A 9,906-nucleotide genomic window follows, 5' to 3' on the forward strand; every position below is an offset into this window, starting at 1 on the left:
TCACTTCTTTTCTGACCTCCAGCTATAGGCCTCATAGAGCACCATATTGGCTTCCTTAAACAAGTTCAAATTCAATTTTGTGAAAGATGGCCATCTTTCAGTGATCTTTCAATCATCAAGGGGTAAATTATAATAATGAGTCTGACTTTATTTTTAATGTTTGACTACTGACAGCTTTCAAGACCTACCTCTCTCTTATTCCCTTTTGCCTCATAGTTTGGAAAGACTACAAGGAAGCCCAAATTTTCCCTCCTTCAACACTAGCAGAAAGTTTAAACCATGCAAGTTGTGCCCATGCCATCATCCTGGCCCTATTCCCTAACCACAATAAACCCCCCAAACCACTTGCCCTTCTTTGCTCTCTCAGCCACTTTCAGACCACCCTAGAGCCCTTCCCTGCTTTCCATAGGAAGGTCTCACAAGTGAGTAATAAACCTTTTATACCCTTTTGGTGTATGTGTGGCATCATCAGCCTTGACATCTGAACCAGATTTGTAAGGAGATGACCCTGTCCTGACATGAGAAAACTACAAGATAAGGTACAATACAGGGTACAAGGTCCAGCACTAACTTCCAGTCTAAAATCATGGACAAAAACAGGTCCAAGGTCCACTTTCCACTTCAGGTCTGGATATCTCATGGTTCAGGCTTGAGATTTGATGTTTAGGTCTCAGGCCAAAAGTCCAATTCTAAAGTGTAAGTCAGATACAAGATCTAAGCCCAAGATCTATGTCCAGGTCTGATTTCCATGCCCAAGTTCAGGTTCAATGTCCAGATCAGAGAAAGTTTAAAAATTTAGGTTCAAGATCCAGATTATTTCAATTTCTAAGTCCAAGGAACAATTTCAGATCTAAGGTCCAGGTTCACATCCAAGTACAAGGTCTAGATCAAAGATACAGGTTTGAGGTTTGCATCCAAGGTTCAAATACAGGGTTCAATTTCTACTTCTAAGGTCCAGGTCCAAGATGTTGTTGAAAGTCCAGGTCTAAGTTTCATGACAAGGTGGAAGTTCAGGTGTGAGGTAAATGGGTCTCTTCCAGCCCTTAGCATCAAAGTTCCAGCTCTGGTGCAGAACCAAGCTTTAGATCAAAAGTCCTGGTTTAAGATTCATGTCCAAAGTTCCAAAACCAAGTTCCATGCCCAAGGTTATGTCCAATGAACCAGACAAATTTCATCGCAAGGAACGGGTCCAGGCCCATATCCACTCTCTACCTATCTACTTACTATCTACATCCTGCCCCAAACCCAATCATTACCTACCTACTTGCTGTTAACACCCTGCCTCACAGCAACTTAAAAACCATACTGTGTCATACAAATTGACTACCTAACCACTTACTATATATACATAACCCACTGCACATCTACTACTTACCTACCCACCTCCTGAACCCTTTCAAACACTCACTTTGGAGTTAAAGGGTTAGAGATGTTTAACTTCTAACCACACACACTCAGTATTTACTTCCCACCCCACACTCACTCTCTACCTACCTCTCTATGCATACCCACTTATACCTAATCTTTGTCCTCTATCCACTCATTAATTACTTCCCTCCCCCACTATACATGCCCATAATATTCTACTTCTCCCCACCTCACACCCACTCATTCCTTACCATCAACCTCATGCCATTTGCTACCTACACCCACTCACTACCTAACCACTCACTAGTTAATCTCTGCCCATACCTATTCATTGCCAACCATTCATCATCTACTCCCCATTCCATGCTTATTCACTGGGCTTCAACCTCACATATTCACTACCTATTCCCTACTCTAACTCACTACCAACTCATACTCAACACATTCACTACCCACCCTTGTCCTAAACATATTATGTCTCTTAAGTTCTCCATGGATCATTATTTACTTATCAATCATTCTCTGTATATGTATGTATGTATGTATGTGTCTTTGTGTCTATGTGTCTACGTCTCTATGTATGTATCTATCTATCCATCATCCATCCATCCATCCATCCATCCATTTTCCTCAGCAATTTAACAAAGAGTTGAGAAGGGCAACTTGACTTTGTTAACTACTCACCACCTAAAACTAGACCCGCTATCTTATGATTATTTATTTAAAACTGCCTGTAACTGAACCATGGAGACTTTTGCATACTGGAAAGTTTAATGTCTCACACTCAAGAAGTATTCTTTCTTCTCTTATCCCAGTGAATCTCATACACACAAACACTCAGAATGTTGGAGAGTCATGCGTTGAACATACTGTGTCCAACAAGTCATCAATATTCAGAAACCTTAGTAATTCCATGTTGAAAATTATTTAGTATTAGTGCAATAGCTTGACCCAGACAATGAAAATTGATTTCCTTTTATTCTTTTTCCTGGCTAATCATTTTAGGATAAATTTTACTGATTTCCCTTGTATGTATTTATTTCCTGAAGGCTTTTCTCAATTGTTTTTTTAAAATTTTAATTGCAGTATTGTTAACGTACATTGTTATATTAGTTTTAGGTGTACAATATAGGAACTCAACTATTCTATACATTACTCAGTGTTCAATAGGACAAGTGTACTCTTTAATTCCCATCCCCTGTTTCCCGCATCCCCCATTCTCCTCCCCTTTAGTCACCATCAGTTTGTTCTCTGTAATTAAGAATCTGTTCCTCGGGGGCGCCTGGGTGGCACAGTGGTTAAGCGTCTGCTTTTGGCTCAGGGCGTGATCCCGGCGTTGTGGGATTGAGCCCCACATCAGGCTCCTCTGCTATGAGCCTGCTTCTTCCTCTCCCACTCCCCCTGCTTGTGTTCCCTCTCTCACAGGCTGTCTCTATCTCTGTCGAATGAATAAATAAAAAAAATCTTTAAAAAAAAAAGAATCTGTTTCTCGGTTTCTTTCTCTCTCTCCTTTTCCTTTGTTTTGTTTTTCAAATTCTACATATGAGTGAAATCGTATGGTAATTGTCTTTCTCTGACTGATCCTGAGGGCTTTTTGGACCATGGTAAATAGAGTTTAGACAATTTAAGAAGATCCAAGCTATTAAAGTACAGTTTATCAGAACAGTTGTTTCCTATAAAAGTCATCCTTTTCCTCATAGTTTGTACAATGTTGACTTTGTGTAAAGGGTTCTTCTGAACAGCATTCATATAAAAATGTTTGCTTTTGAAAGGGCCTCAAATCATTGTATTCCTGACTCTCATGCAGCTGTTTCTCTGCAAGAGATAATGCAATTTTTTAGGTTCAATTAACCTTTGATTTTTATTTATGTAAGCTTGAACCTAGAGGGCATCATTATAGACTCATAATTTAGAGGAATGAGTCCCAAGCCCCTTATGCCTATTGATAGATTTTATAAAATTAGCTTTATTTAAAAGATGTGGTTTTTTTTTTCAGAAGGATTTTCCAGAGAAAATTCTAATAATAGTGATTTATATCAAAAGCATAAAACAAGAGCTGAAATAATTCTTTTCAAGTCAAGAGGAACTGGTGTTCTTTACAAGTTGTTCTAAATAACATGACATCAGCCTTCCAATTTGATAAAATAGATCAGAGTCAGTTGCTTTATCTCACACCTGTTTGGAATCTCTTTATGTGTCCAATAGTTTCTTGATTTAGTGATTCTTTCATCCACTTTGTAATTCATTCACAACACATCTGCTCTAAAGTTTTGTCCCTGCGTTTTGATAAGTATTGTCACTCCAGGTGTCCCATAGCTCTTCAAATACCCACCTACCTAGTAAGCATTGATTAAAAGCTAAAAATACAATTTTTCTTTTTATTATTATTATTATTACCAAAAAACCCCCAAAAATCTATAGCACATGATTTCACATAATGAACACTTACAATTATTTTTTGGTCCACAATCTATAAAGATAAACAAGTATGCAGATTTCTGGAAATATATGCCTTCAAATCACATGAATCTCTTAAGTTATTTAAAAATTATTATTAAAGTAAAAAATTATTATTAAAGTAATATTTGTGTGTGTGTATTTATTTTTATTTTATAATAATTTTTTATTATGTTATGTTAGTCACTATACAGTATACTTTAGTTTTTGATGTAGTGTTCCATGATTCATTATTTGCATATAACACCCAACGCACCATGCAATATGTGCCCTCCTTAATACCCATCACTGGCCTATCCCAATCCCCCACCTCCCTCCCCTTAGTAAACAGAAGGGGGAATGAACCATGAGAGACTGTGGACTCTGGGAAATAAAGTAATATTTTTAATTGACTTAACAAGGTGCTAAGATAACAAAAAGTAAATCATAGATGTTATATTTACCTCAGAAAATTTGAATTTACTTGACTGCTGAGTCACCAAACCTCTTGCTTTTCCTGGAACTGAGGGTTTTGCTAGGATCTTGGAATTTCAATGCTAAAATCAGGATGGGTAGTTTCCCATTTTCCCCACTATTGTCTCCTTCTTTCACCTGCCAGACATTATCTTGGTGGAGCTAGTTCTCAAATCAGCACTGACCAAAGCAGAAACTAAGTCAGATTCCCCAACCCACTCATCCAGTGGGACCAAACCTAATGTTGCTGACTACAGACCTGTTGTTTATGTGCTGGAGATTTTCTCCAGACATCTGTATAGCACACTTCATCATGTTCATTTTGTCCCCTGCCCTATTTAATGATTGTATTAGATTCTAATTCGATTCTAACCTTTACAACCAGACCTAAATTTTTGTTTAACTACTTAACAATTCAGTTCCCTCCTGGGAGTAGACAAGAGCTGTTAACACTACTTACCTTGTCTAGGCCCTAAAATCCTGTATAATTCCTGCCAATAACTCTGCTAATTAAAAGTCTAAACCTCCTCTCTAGATCTCTTCTCTACCAGCTGTGGGCTATGGTCTTGCTCTGGCTGCACCAATCCTAGAAGCTAGGTGACTATTTCCATTTGTCTTCACAATTAGTTCTGACTTCTTGAATTTCTCCTACCCAATTTGCCTAATTAAATATCTTTCCCTACCTCAGTGGTTCTCAAACTTTAATATGCATATGAATCTCCTGGTGAGCTTTAACACACAGTTTTCTGAGCTCTATCCCCAGAGATTCTGATTCAATAGGTCACAGAAGTACCCAGGAATTTGCATTTCTAACAAGCTCACAAGAAAAACATACTCTTGGTTTAGGGGACACCCTTTGAGAACCAGTGTTTTGAACTAGACACTGTGGAGAGGGAAGACCTTCCTGTTTCTTCTAAACCCCTGTCCTGTTCAGTTCTAGCTTCTTTTTCTTCTTCTCTGCTCATTTCTGCTGCTGAGGTGCTCGCACACCAAACGACTGACATAAAACCACTGGCCCCGAAGGCTGGAACGACTGACATCACTGCTGACATTTTCCTTGGGCAATATCCCTTTTCTTCACATAGAGTGAAATAAAATAGAGCCCGTTTTAAATTTTAACTTTTAGTTCACTCTCTAAAGAGGGGCACACGTTTATCAGATTAAATCAGCAGCTGAAATAAATTTAAATTCATTCAATGTTCCTGACTGTTTGCTCAATGCATTTTTTACTGAATTTAACAACGTGAAGTAGGACAAAATCCAGAAATTTGCCCCAAGTAGCTTCCAACTCTGATGCACGCTCTCAACAGCCTTCATGGAGTGAGTGTGAATTTAATAAAATGGATATAAATAAGTCTCCTGAAGTGTTTTTATTTCTCTTCTCAATTTGAACCGCCAGAGTGTAAGGTAGAGGAAAAAATAGCGTAAAACTAACATTATGGAATGGAGGCATGTATTACTAAAAATTCTCATATTATGTTATTGGTTATATTGTCAGCTCTGGGGAATTTCAGCCAGGATCTCATCAGCAGTAAAAGATAGGAAACAGCTATGAAGGTTGCTGAGGTAGGATTTCTTGTGTCTCTTCCTGAGGATGGAAAATAGGGACTTTGATGACTTGGGGCTTCTTTTTCATGGTGCATATAGTGGTAAATGTATATATAGAAGAGCTAAAAATGAGGTTTAAAAATAGAAAAAGAGGTGACTTATTCACTGATTCATATTTTGAATGCAAAAGCAACAAAAATTCCTAAGTAGCTCTTGAGCCAAAGAGGAAATTAAAAAAATATAATGCTAAGCAAAATAAGTCAAGCAGAGAAGGACAATTGTCATATGGTTTCACTCATTTATGGAACATAAGAAGTAGGAAGATCGGTAGAAGAAGAAAGGGAAGAAGAAAGGGGGGGGTAAACAGAAGGGGGAATGAAGCATGAGAGACTATGGACTCTGGGAAACAAACTGAGGGCTTCAGAGGGGAGGGGGTGGGGGAATGGGATAGTCTGGTGATGGGTAGTAAGAAGGGCACGTATTGCATGGTGCACTGGGTGTTATACGCAACTAATGAATCATCGAACTTTACATCAGAAACCGGGATGTACTGTATGGTGACTAACATAATATAATAAAAAAAATTTTAAAAAATTAAAAAAATTAAAAAATAAAATTAAAAAAATAAAAAACAAAGGCTCAGAGAAACTGAGACTTACCCAAGATCATATATATATATATATATATATATATATATATATATATATATATAGTAGGTTATTGAGAAAACAAAATTAATGAAAAGATTTTATAAAAACTTACAGGATTTGGTCAAACTCTGAAGACTAAAATACTTTTTTTTTGCATTTTAAAACTTTATTATTTTTAGGTTCATAACAAAATTGAGAAGAAGGTTCGGAGAGTTCCATTATACCCTCTCCCCCTTTATCAACACTCCCCGCCAGAGTGGTATATTTGTTGCAATTGATAAACCTACACTAATATGTCATTATCACGTGAAGTCCATAGTTTCATTAGGGTTCACTCTTGTACGTTCTATGGGTTTTGACACATATCCATCATTATGGTGTTGTAAAGAGTATTTTCACTACCCTAAAAATTCTCTGTGCTCTGCCTTTCATCTCTTTCTCCCACCAATCCCTGGCAATCACTGATGTTTTTACTATCTTCATAGTTTTTCCTTTTCTAGAAAATCATATAGTTGAAATCATACAATATATAGCCTTTTCATATTTACTTGGTACTATGTGTTTAAATTTTCTCCATCTCTTTTCATGTCTTGATAGTTCATTTTCTTTATGGTGCTGAATAATATTCCATTGTCTGGATATATCACAGTTTACCTATTCATCTACTGAAGTATATCTTGGTTTCCTCCAATTTTTAGCAATTATGAATAAAGCTGCTATAAATATCCATGTACAGGTATTTGCATAGACATACATTTTCAATATCTTTGGGTAAATACCAGGGAGTGCTATTGATGGATAGTACGGTAAGACTATATTTAGTTTTGTAAGAAACTACCAAACGATCTTCCAAATTGGCTGTTATTTTGCATTCATGCTAGCATTGAATGAAAGTTCTTGTTGCTCCATATCTTCAATATTTGGCATTATCAATGTTCCACATTTTGGCCATTTAAATAGGGATGCATCAGTATCCCATTGTTTTAATTTGCATTTCCCTGATGACATATGATATACAGTACCTTTTCATCTGCTTATTTGCCATATGTGTATATTTTCTGTGATGAGATATCTGTTAATGATTTATCTTATTTTTTAATGAGATTATTTTCTTATCGCTGAATTTTAAGAATTTTTTGCATATTTTGGATATAGTTCTTTATCAGATATATCTTTGCAAATATTTTCTTCCAGTCTGTGGCTCGTCTCTTTATTTTTCTTGACAATGTCTTTTAAAGAGCAGAAAGTTTTAATTTTAATGATGTCCAGTTTATCAACTATTTCTTTAATAGATTGTGCCTTTGGTGTTGTATCTAAAAAGTCATTTCCAGATGTCACATGCCCCTCCATGAATGGGGAGGTGCAAGTGGGTGGGCGGGCAGCCATTCTGGTGGAGCCTGGGCACCCTGGGAGCCATGCTGTGGAGCTGATCCTTGTAACTGCATCTGCCTGGGGTGGGTGGTGGGGTGTGAGTGGGGGTTGCTCCCCCACAGGGAGGTGTTTCCCCCTCCCCCCCGTGAGGGACCATGCAGCTGTGCAGAGGTAGTTTTCTTCTGAGATCATTAATAGGAACCGTTCTCTCCCATGCCCAGCTGGAGCAAGGACATGAGACTCTTCATTGACCAGTTCATGAAGAAATGTGAAGGTGGCTTCTAGAAACATTTGCCTTCATATAAATGTAAATCAACTTGAAGTATTAAAGACTTCAAAACCTTTTTTGCAACACAAAGCCTGTAAAATAACAAATGTCATAGGCCCAGCTTTTCCCTAGAAGCCTTAAGGAAGGCCTGGGCCTTGAATATGTGATATTCCATAATCATGTTGAAGAAAGGATAGTTTGCATATTTCAAGGAGGTCCTTACCTGCAAGGAGCACCTGGATTCCTTCATGGAGCTGCCATTGCAACCATGATTGATGCTACTGTTGGTATGTTTGCGGTTATAGTTAGGGAATTGTCATGACTGACAATCTCAATATTAATTTTAAAAGGTCAATCCCCCTTTGTTCTGTTGTTGTGATAAATAGCTAACCTGATAAAGTTGGAGGAAGGAAATTCTTTGTTTTCTGTGATGTTCAAAGCATGGATGAGAAGACCCTATACTCAGAGGCAACAAGCTTACTGGTAAAGCTGGATCCCAAAGAAAGTTTGACATAAAAGAGCTTCTGATGTATTCTACAGCAATCTGCACTAGGTTCTCACTCCTCCAGAAGAAGCTGTGGTCCCCAGTCCTTCTCTACTTACCTGCTGTTGAGTCCTCCAGAGGATGAAGCCTGCTAACACCAGCTTTCCTGAACAAATCTTCAGAATACACCTCCAAGAACTTTTCTACCTTCTAAACTTTTTAACATAGAAGCATTCCCTGAGGGAGGGGAGGGGAAAGTCATTGCCAAATGAAAGGTCATCTAGATTTTCTTCTATGTTATCTTCTAGGAGTTTTGTAGTTTTATATTTTACATTTAGGTCTGTGGTCCATTTTGAGTTAATCTTTCAGGTTACATAAAGTCTGTTTTTTGTTTTTTTGTTTTACATGTGCATGTCTAGTTGATTCAGCACCATTTGTTAAAAAACAAACAAACAAACAAAAACTGCTCCATTGTGTTGTCTTCACTCCTTTGTCAAAGATTAGTTGACTATTTATGTGGGTCTATTTATGGACTCTCTATTCTGTTCCATTGATCTATTTGTCTATTGCCAATACCACACAATCTCGATTACTGTAGCTTAAAATAAGTACTAAAATTGGGTAGTGTCAGTCCTCCAACTTTGTTCTTCTTCAATATTCTGTCGGTTATTTTTGGTTTGTTAATTTTCCACATAAGCTTTAGAATCAGTTTGTCAATCACCAGAAAATAACTTGCTTGGATTTTGATTGGAATTTCATTGAATCTATAGATCAAGTTGGGAAGAGCTGACATCTTGATAATATTGAGTTTTCCCATCCATGAACATGGAATATCTCTTCATTTATTTAGTTATTTGATTTCATTCATTAGTTTTGTAGTTTTCCTCATATAGATCTTGTACATATTTTCTTAGATTCATATCTAAGTATTTTATTTTGGAGAGTGCTAATATAAAAAGTATTGCATTTTACATTTCAAATTCTAATTGTTTATTTACTGTTATATAGGGAAGTAGTTGACCTTCTGTATATTATTAACCTTGTATCCTGCAACCTTGCTATTAGTTCCAGGAGTTTTTTGGCTGATTCTTTCAGATTTTCTACATAGACGATCATGTCATCTACAAAGACTTTTATTTTTTCCTTCCAAATCAGTATATGCTTTATTTCTTTTTCTTGTCTTATTGTGTTAGCTGGGACTGCTTTTGTTTTAAAAGGAGAGATGAAATAAATGAACCAAGTTAGAATTCAATAAGTTAGAATAGATAAGGAGATTCTGGTCAAAATGGTATACTAAGTTTATACTT

The 9,906-nt window shown here is 36.9% G+C and overlaps 1 pseudogene; it reads left to right on the plus strand.

Annotated features, from left to right (window-relative positions):
• Window positions 1-8,060: 8,060 nt before the first annotated feature.
• On the plus strand, window positions 8,061-8,631 carry LOC113265767 (acyl-coenzyme A thioesterase THEM4-like; annotated as a pseudogene).
• The last annotated feature ends 1,275 nt before the right edge of the window (window positions 8,632-9,906 follow it).

The sequence above is a fragment of the Ursus arctos genome, unplaced genomic scaffold (assembly GCF_023065955.2).
Source record: "Ursus arctos isolate Adak ecotype North America unplaced genomic scaffold, UrsArc2.0 scaffold_3, whole genome shotgun sequence".
Taxonomy (NCBI): Eukaryota; Metazoa; Chordata; class Mammalia; order Carnivora; family Ursidae; genus Ursus; species Ursus arctos.